This window comes from Hylobates moloch, unplaced genomic scaffold, assembly GCF_009828535.3.
Source record: "Hylobates moloch isolate HMO894 unplaced genomic scaffold, HMol_V3 SCAFFOLD_9, whole genome shotgun sequence".
In the NCBI taxonomy this organism is placed as follows: Eukaryota; Metazoa; Chordata; class Mammalia; order Primates; family Hylobatidae; genus Hylobates; species Hylobates moloch.
Genome location: NW_026652284.1, coordinates 83,284,919 through 83,294,894, shown reverse-complemented (window position 1 = coordinate 83,294,894; position 9,976 = coordinate 83,284,919). Strand labels below are relative to the sequence as shown.

The window sequence follows — 9,976 nt, the reverse complement described above, 5'->3', positions numbered from 1 at the left end:
ATTACAGGTGTGAGCCACTGTGCCCAGCCTAAAATTATTCTTTGATGAGCCTATTCTCTGGAACTACTAAGAGGGACTGTGGCCATGAATAACTGGCTCCACTTGTCTGCTTTACTTATGAAAATCCTCAGTGTGGCTCTCCACCAAAGTATCCTGAATTAGTCTTGTGTGTCTGCACATGACCCTATGTGATCCAAACTAAGAAGAACTATTCCCTGCTTTATATCTGTCACTGGGTTCCTATTAAAGTTTGCATTAGTAGCAACTCCCATTTTTGTAGTACTTTACAATTCACAAACTACCATATTGTTTCAGTTTAATTTTCACACTGTAGGGACCAGGGGAAAAATTCCCCTCTGCCCCTTAAAGAGTCACTGAAAGTCACTGACAAGAGGCAAATTAATAGGAGAAAAGGCATATAAATGTATTTGATCATAGTTGTATGTGACATGGGAGCCTTCAGAATGAAGACCCAAAGATACAGAAGACGCTGCCCATTTTTATGATCAGGTTCAAAGTATGGACAGCTGTGTAGAAAAGTGATTGGCAAAAAGGGATGATCTAATGCTCACAGGCTGAGGAAACTGAGCCAGGCCTGTCCAGATTCTTCTTCTTGGCCTCTCTGTGCAGCATTCCTTCCTTCTGGGTATGGAGCAGGGCCCTCTCTGGAATGAGGATCCAATAACCTACAATTAAATAAGACAGGTCAGATAACTTATTTAAGGCCAGTTTTTACACAAAAAGGCCGGTGAGGGTAGAGAGGTAGGGTTAGAGTAATATTTTTAGGTTTTATGGCAGGCTTTGGGAGAAAAGGGGTTCTGGTTTCTATGATCTCTCTTGGAGATGAGAGCTTCTAGCTTGCTTGCTCTTTCTTTCTTTCTTTCTTTCTTTCTTTCTTTCTTTCTTTCTTTCTCTTTCTCTTTCTTTCTTTCTTCCTTTCTCTCTTTCTTTTCTCTTTCCCTCCCTCCCTTCCTTTTTTTTTTTTTTTTTTTTCCACAAGTCTCAGTCTGTTAGTCTGTTGCCCAGGCTAGAGTGTAGTGGCACAATCTCGGCTCACTGCAACCTCTGCCTCCCTGGTTCAAGTGATTCTCGTGCCTCAGCCTCCTGAGTAACTGGGATTACAGGCGTGTGCCACCATGCCCAGCTAATTTTTGCATTTTTAGTAGAGACGGGGTTTCACCGTGTTGGCCAGGCTGCTTTCAAGCTCCCGACCTCAAGTGACCCATCAGCCTTGGCCTCCCAAAGTGCATGCATGAGCCACCATGCCTAGCCAGAGACTCTAGTTTCTGTGGCTAGCCTAGTGGGAGAATGAGGTGCCAAGGACAGAACAGGATAAGGTCAGAGAAAAACTTTTGCTTCTGAGGCCTTCATTTTGGGTATCTTTTTCTGAGATCTTACAACACAACATCAGAATAATGCTACTGTACACCCATGTGATAGATGAGGATATTGAGGCTCAGAAAGGTAAGGTGACTAGCCTGGCAGCTACCCTGGCAGGAAGTAGCAGAGCGAGAACTTCACCTACACTTCACCAATTTTAAGTCCAGTACTTACCTAAGAACTTCCAACAGATGCTCCCCGGAGGCAAAGACTGGTTTCCAGAATTCCACTCTTCTACGAGCCTGAGAAAATTCTAATTGCTTGACCTTCAGAACTCAGGAAGAACTTTCTTGACTGTGGTTTGTGTCCTGGCCAAAAAAAGCATTATTACAGGAGCAGTATGCAGCATGCCCTAACCAAACCAGGAAGAGCTCCATCACAGGTTGATAAATAACCCTGCTTCCATGAAGGAGAGATGATTCCAAAGAAAATAAACATACAGCAAATTGCTCCTTGTCGTAGGAAAGTTCCAGAGTATGGGCATAAGAAGAAGCATTTCCTAAGGAAGGAAGAAAATGGTTTTGGGGGATAGGAATATAAAGTATTATGAAAAATAACTAATAAGAAATAGGGAAGGAGCAACAATCAAGATGGAATCATTTGCAAAAAGAAGAAGTAGAATGTGGTCCAAGGGAAAGCCCATTCAATTCAGAAATTAATATTTATTTAACAATCCAAAAGTAAAAATGAAGAAATTTGAGGCTCTGAAATAAATTAACGTGCATTGAATCCCATGGGGTGATTGTGCCATGGGAGACACCAATGACAAGAGAGGAAAGTAGTGGTCATTATAGCTACATTTATTAGTTCTTGCTATGTGCCAGGTGCTGTCCTGTGACTTTAAAGATATAATTCCGGCCAGGCGTGGTGGCTCACCCCTGTAATCCTAGCACTTTGGGAGGCCAAGGCAGGGGGATCATGAGATCAGGAATTCGAGACCAGGCTGGCCAATATGGTGAAACCCCATCTCTACTAAAAATACAAAAATTAGCTGGATGTAGTGGTGTGTGCCTGTAATCTCAGCTACTCAGGAGGCTGAAGCAGGAGAATCACTTGAACCTGGGAGGTGGAGGTTGCAGTGAGCTGAGATTGCGCCACTGCACTCCAGCCTGGGCAACAAGAGCGAAACTCTGTCTCAAAAAAAAAAGAAAAGATATAAGATATAATCCCATTAAATGTGCACAATGATCCTCTTAGCATTTTGCAAATTGTACAAATGAGAAGCTAAGGCAGGTCGCTTAGCTAGTTGGTGATGAAGGTAGAATTTGAACCCAAGTCTCTTGAGCTGAAAATCTTCAACCCTATCTTTTATCACCACATGGAGAGTTGCCTGCTTCAATGACTTAAAGTTTACATGTTTAGTATTCAGATTGCTGCTTAAATCCAATGAATTCTACAGTGATCCTAGCAAATGTATGTGGAGTTGAGGGGGGTGTACAGGAGGATTTTCTGGATAAGAAATGACAGAAACACAACTTAAACATTAGCTTAAACTTAAGCTAAAAGGGAATTTTTGGTTTTATTTTTTGAGATCGAGGTCTCACTGTATTGCCCAGGCTGGTCTCAAACTCCTGAGTTCAAGAGATCCTCCCACCTTGGCCTCCCATGTAGCTGGGATTGCAGGCATGAACCATTGCACCCAGCTCAAAAGGGAGATTTTTGGCAGCAGGCTGAGGTGGCTTCCAGAATGAAGGGTGAATTTGACAGCTGAGCCTTGGGAGGTCAGGAAACAGAATCTCTGAGATTTCAGCTCCTAGAATCAGGAATTTGAAAGCTCTCAGGACCCTCCCACTTCTCACCCTGTTTCTCTCCTTGGGTGGGCTTCTTCTTCTATTGCAAGAGGGCTCCTTCATGGGGAAAGGGATGGCCTCTGATAGCTCTGGACTTCCAGCCAAGCAAGCAACTTCACAGAGTGGGGAAAAACCTTCTTCTTTCCCAACTTATTTTCCTGTTTTTCCCAAGTAAAACCTTTTGGAGGGAAGAACCATGATTGGTTCAGCTTGGGTCATGTGCTCAACCATGGGCCAATCACTGTGGTCCTGGGGGTGAGGTTCCATGATGTCACCCTCCCCACATACTAGAGTCACATGGGGTTTTGATGGAGGCTTTCTCAGAAGGGAGCTGCTGTTCTGAATAGTCAAAACTATAAGTGTCCATGAGAAATCAGACTACCAGCAAGAAAATTACAAACATCAGAAGAGATGCAAAAAGAGGTAAGATCAAACAGTTTGGTAGCAGAATAAAATGCTCAGTAGACTTTGGAAACACTATATCATGAAAACAGGATTTGGGCACAAATAAAGGAGATTTATTTAACAATATAGGGGGCATAAAAAGCAATTTAAGAGATGAGTTAGGATGCTGGCTCTGAAACCTCCAAATGGTTCTATTATGAAGGGAGATGCATTCTTGGAGAGTTGACTAATACACGGTTCGTGCTCCTAGTTTGTGCCTACTAAATATTCATTTTGATGGCAGGTTTTATTAAGAATTATTGCTTAGAGCACTTACATATTTATAACATATTTCAGCAGAGTAATTTGCATATGTAAAGCTCTGCATAAATGCAAATGATAATAATGACAGTGTTGTTGGGCTTATATTTACTCTTTCATACATGCATTTATTCATTCATCTCTTGTCTACCAACTGAGTGGATACTCTATTCCAGGCACTCTGTTGGACATTCCTAGCTTCTGCCCTCAAGATGTGTCTTAGTTTGCTCAGGCTGCTATAATGAAATACTATGGATTTGGTGTTTTAAACAATAGACATTTATTTCTCACAGGACTGGAGTCTAGGAAGTCTAAGATCCAGGTGCTGGCAGGATGAGATCATGGTAAATTCAGTGTCTGATCCTATCATGGGGATACCACGCTTGATATGGTTTGGTCCTGTGTCCCCGCCCAAATCTCATCTCAAACTGAAATCCCCACATGTCAAGGGAGAGACCTGTAATTCCCACGTGTCGAGAAAGGGAAGTGATTGGATAATGGGGACGGTTTCCCCCACGCTATTCTCGTGACAGTGAGTTCTCATGAGATCTGATGGTTTTATAAGGGGCTCCTCCCACTTCACACGCAAGCTCTCTCTCCTGCTGCCTTGTGAAGAAGGTGCCTGCTTCTCCTTCTGCCATGATTGTAAGTCTCCTGATGCCTCCCCAGCCATGCAGAATGGTGAGTCAATTAAACCTCTTTCCTTTATAAATTACCCAGTCTCAGCCGGGAGCGGTGGCTCACACCTGTAATCCCAGCACTCTTGGAGGTGGAGGCGGGCAAATCAACTTGAGGCCAGGAGTTCGAGACCAGCCTGGCCAATATGGTGAAACCCCATCTCTACTAAAAATACAAAAAATTAGCCAGGCATGGTGGTGCACACCTGTAATCCCAGCTACTCGGGAGGCTGAGGCATGAGAATTGCTTGAGCCTGGGAGGCGGAGGTTGGAGTGAGCCGAGATTACACCACTGCACTCCAGCCTGGGCAATAGAGGGAAAATAAAATTTTATTTTATTTATTTATTAAAAATAAATAAATTATCCAGTCTCAGGTATTTCTTCATAGCAGAGTGAAAATGGGCTAATACAACCCTCATGACCTAATTACCTCCCAAAGGCCCCACCTCCAAATACCATCATCACACCAGAGATTAGGACTTCAACATAAGAATTTTGGGAGGATACAAACATTCAGTCCATAGCAAGGTGCTTAGAGTACAGTGGGGGAGACAGAGCTATGAACAGATATGTCTAGATAGGTCTATAGTGGACACAGTGGTGCACTGCCCAGATCACTGCTTCAAGATGGAGACACTCTTCCTCCCTATGCAGACTTGCCCATTAAAGACTCACAAATGAGTCCATCCCCAGGAATTGCCCTTGGCTGAAGACAGCTGTCTTCCCCAAGGTTAATGCCCCTTCCTGGGATTGGGGCAGTCTGCATCCAATGACTGGCCAATGACTGGCCATTGAGGGAGTACCAAGGCCAGTCTCCTTGTCTCAACTGGAGTAAACACTGAAAGGTTACCCACTCAGCTGAGGCCTCTGCTGCAACTGCACCACAGTTCAACTCTTCCTTTACCCAGTTCTGCTTCTCTCACTCCCTTATAGGTGTTGTTCCTGAGAACATGCTCCAAAAAATCCCGTCTGCATATAAATCTCCATCTCTGAGTCCATTTTACAGGGAACCCCACCTAAGACAAGATGCAGCTTAGAAAATTATTATTAGGAAAAGCTGTCCTATTCACAGTTGCCAGAGCCTACTTTCCAAATAGAAAACACTAGTTGCCTTGGAAGAAGTCTTTGGAGAAGAATCAAACCAGCATTTCAGTTCCAGTCTGAAAACAAGAAGAAAACCCAATGTCCCAGCTTGAAGACAGGCAGGAGGATTCTCTCTTGCTCGTGGGAGGGTCAGCCTTTTTGTTCTGTTCAGACCTTTAGCTGATTGGATAACATCCATTCGTATTGGTGAGGGAGAGTCTGCTTTACTCCATCTACCAATTCAAATGTTCGTCTCAGGCCGGGCGTGGTGGCTCACTCCTGTAATCCCAGCACTTTGGGAGGCCAAGTCAGGAGGATTGCTTGAGCTCAGGAGTTCCACCAGCCTGGTCAACGTGGTGAAACCCTGTCTCTACAAAAAAATACAAAAATTAGCCAGGCATGGTTATGTGCGCCTGTAATCCCAGCTATTCAGAAGGCTGAGGCAGGAGGATCACTTGAACCCAGCAGGCGAAGGTTGCAGTGAGCCAGGATCACACCACTGCACTCCAGTCTGGGCGACAGAGCCAGACATTGTCTCAAAAAAAAAGTTAATTTCCACCCAAAACACCCTCACATACACCCCCAGAATACCTGACCAAATGTCTGGGCCATCATCTTCTCTCTCCTAGGCTACTGCCATGGCCTCCTAACTGGACATGATGCTGTCTGTGCTGGTGATTTATCTGTGATCTCCAAGATATCTTTCTATGCTCTTCTCTGTAATCCTGGGGTTGGGATGATGCAAATGAAATCTCTTCACCTCTCAGCTAGCTGGCTTCCTGTTAGGTTTTCCCATGTGAGGCATTAGGAGATCACAAAGCAGAAGAAAAGAAGGGACTTCTACCTTGTTTTCCACTTCCTGTTTTCAATTTTACTTCAGTAGCAGCACATAACTGGCCCTAGCTCCAGCTTCTGAGTATTCTCAGTACCAACCTTGCTGTGCCTCCCCTCAAGCCCCAGGTGCCAGCAGCAGTCATGCCACACCCCCTCACCTGCTGGGCTGCACCCCAGGGAGGTCTGAGCACCTGCAGAGCCATGTCCCTTTGGTGGAAGCACCAGCCAGACAGCAACCCCCTCATCCGAGATCTGAGCCAGGCAGAGCCGTCCTCAGAAATCCAAGCACCAGCCCCATGGGGCCCCTCCTCCAAGCTCCTCAGTACAGGCAACTCCACCTGTTCCCTCCTGTTGGTCAGCCTTGGGAGCGAGAGCTGCTTCCTGCAGTTATTAATCCCTAGGTTACCTAGCCTCTTCCTTTTTCCTTTTACTCTTTCAGCCTTCTAATGCCTGTGAAACCAATTCTTTATATTTACTGAAATACCTACAGTGTCTTCTGTTTCTGACTGGCCAATGGCTGATAACCCTTTTCAACCATTTTCCATTTAACAGATTTTGAAATCCATTTTCCATGTACCAGTTATCTTTTGAAAATGTGGCTCACTCCCCTGCTGTACTAGTCAAGGTGCTGAGTTTCAAACAACAACTTCTGGCTAATGTTTAAACAGAGGAGGGATTTACTGAAAGTGACTAGGGAGCTCAGAGAATCAAGAGGAAGACTGGAGAACAAGGTACCAAGTAAGGCTGTCACAGCAAAGCTCCCAGCACGGCTTGCTATGCCACTGATACCATACCGCAGGAGACATATGGGCAGCCAGGTGTCAGTGGACATTGGTTGCCATATGCTGGACTCTGCTGCCGCGGCACACTCATTCCTGGGTGCTCCTGACCCCACCACAGCCACCCTATTAATTTCTAACTGACCTTACGTCTTGGAAGATGACCTCATGATTCAAAGTCCCAGGTAGGAGCATCTGATTGACGTTGCTTTAAGTGCCAGGGGGAGGGGGAGAGAAACCATCTTTTCTATTCATTTCTAAGTTGTAGCTTCAATAGTGGAACTGATGCCTGACACGCCATAAGTTTTGTGATTCCCAAAAATAAGAAGGGCTTTTCAATACCCAGGGTGGTAATTATCCAGTATGTTGCCTAAAACCATCCAATAGCTTCCCCTCTCAGAGTAAAAGTCCCAAAACTGGCCTTGATATATGGTATGATCTGGCACCACCTAACTTTCTGACCTCATCTCATGCCAATCTTCCATGCTCATGTTTCTGTCACATGGGGTTTCTGTCTGTCCCTTTCACCATGTTGGCCAGGCTGGTCTTGAACTTCTGACCTTAAGTGATCCACCCACCTCAGCTTCCCAAAGTGCTGGGATTACAGCCGTGCACCACCACGCCCGGCTAATTTGTTTATTTTTTAGTAGAGACAGGGTTTTGCCGTGTTGGCCAGGCTGGTCTCGAACTCCTGACTTCATGTGATCCGCCTGCCTCAGCCTCCCAAAAAGCTGGGATTACAGGCGTAAGCCACTGCACCTGGCCTGAAGTCTTATTAGCTGTGTGTTGTTGGCTCTGCCACTGCTAGCTGTGTGACCTTGGGCAAGCCACATAACCTCTCTTTGCTTCAATTTCCCGTTTGCAAAATGGGAATAATAACTGCATGTACACATAGGGCTGTTATAAGGACTGAATGAGTCAGTATATAGAAACCACAAGAAAAGTGTCTAGCATATAGTTACCTTTGATAAAGTATAAGTAATATAAGCATAAGCCAGTATTATGGTTTGGATCATATTTGTATGTTGGTAAGAGCAAATTCAACAAGATAAAAGTTTATGTATCTTTCAGGGGCCGGGTGCGGTGGCTCACGCCTGTAATCCCAGCAATTTGGAGCACAGGCGGGCAGATCACCTGAGGTCAGGAGTTAGAGATCAGCCTGGTCAACATGGTGAAACCCCATCTCTATTAAAAATATAAAATTAGCTGGGCATGGTGGCAAGTGCCTGTAATCCCAGCTACTTGGGAGGCTGAGGCAGGAGAATCACTTGAACCCAGGAGGCAGAGGTTGCAGTGAGCCAAGATCAAGCCATTGCACTCCAGCCTGGGCAAAAAAGCGAAATCTTGTTTCCAAAAAAAAAAAGTTTATATATCTTTCAAATAAAAGAAATCAGAGGTAGGCAGCCCAGGGCTGGTATAGCAGCTCCTTGGTCACTGGGGGCAGAAGCGCCGTCTTCCTCCACCCCTCTACCACCATTGAATACATGCTTTATATCCTCAAAGTCCAAGATGGCTGCCAAAGCTCACATCTGCACTGTAGGCACCAGAAAGTAGAATGGGAGAAGGGTAAATAGGGACATACCTCATGGCCAAATCAATACCCTATAAGAAACCTTCCCACAGGGCCCTAGATAGTTCTTTTATTTGCATCTCTTTGGCTACAACTTTGTCGCATGGCCACACATAGCTGCCAGAGCTACTGGGAAATGTATTTTCACTGGATGTGTATGCTCCAAATAAAGCTGGAATTCCACTACGAAAGAAGAAAGGAAAAATGGATATGGGCCTTATGCAAGTTATTTAACGTCTCCAAATTTTAGTTTTTTCCTTTTAAAGTGGTAACAATAGAACATGCCTCATACAGCTGTCTGGAAGATTACATGAAGAAAGCTTAAAAACTGCTAGCACAGCCGTGACACACACTAAGTAAACATTAGCTGTTATCACAAGAAGGAAAACATGTATCTCTGCATGCTTTTAAAAAGATACGCAAAACCAAATGGAACAAAAGAAGAAAAAATATTCTCGCACAAAATACTGAGTAACTTCAGAGAGAAACCTACTCTATCTGTGGGTTTCTTCCACCTTTTTGTTGCTTTGGCCTTCTTTATCTCAACCGACTCTCAGCTGACAAAGTTACAGTTTTAAATAGCATATCACCCTGCTTTGCTGCTTACAAAGGGCCACTGTGTCTGGGCGGGCCGTCTCAAACTCACTGTTGTGAATCTTTCCAGTCTCACCCACCACCCAACTGCTGTCTAACTGTGCCCAGTGTTCTCACCCGGTGGTTCATAAACCTGGCTGACCTTAAGACTCACTTACCTGAAGAGTTCTGTAAAAATACAGACTCTAAGTTCCCACCCCAGGAATCAGCCCAAAAAATTCCCCTACAACCGCCTCAGCTGTGTCAAACTGCCTTGGGGTTTTCTTGGACTATGTGACTCAGCAACTTGAATGTTTATAGAGTACAGATGAATATATCTTGTAACACAAACTAATTGTTACCAGGAGGCAGGCACTGATCTAAAGCACTTTACATGGACTAACTCATTTAAGTTCTATTATTCCCCTTTATATAGATTAGAAAACCAAGGCACAGAGAGGATAAGCGACTTGCTCAAGGTCACACAGCAAATGGAGAACTGGGAGCTGAGATTTAAGCCTCAGCCTGTACCCTTCACCTGTATGCTCTACAACCCTCCAGTCTATATTAAACAGTTAAGGCAC

The 9,976-nt window shown here is 44.6% G+C and overlaps 1 long non-coding RNA gene across 1 annotated transcript in view; it reads right to left on the bottom strand.

Moving 5' to 3' along the window:
• Nucleotides 1-532: 532 nt before the first annotated feature.
• LOC116813493 (uncharacterized) overlaps nucleotides 533-9,976 on the bottom strand; it is a 70,155-nt gene continuing 60,711 nt past the window's right edge. Inside the window, exons 6-7 of the long non-coding RNA XR_009214800.1 lie at nucleotides 1,555-1,688; nucleotides 533-686 (exon numbers count right to left, since the gene is read on the bottom strand). This is a non-coding gene — a long non-coding RNA (uncharacterized LOC116813493). The remainder of the gene's footprint in view (nucleotides 687-1,554; nucleotides 1,689-9,976) is intronic.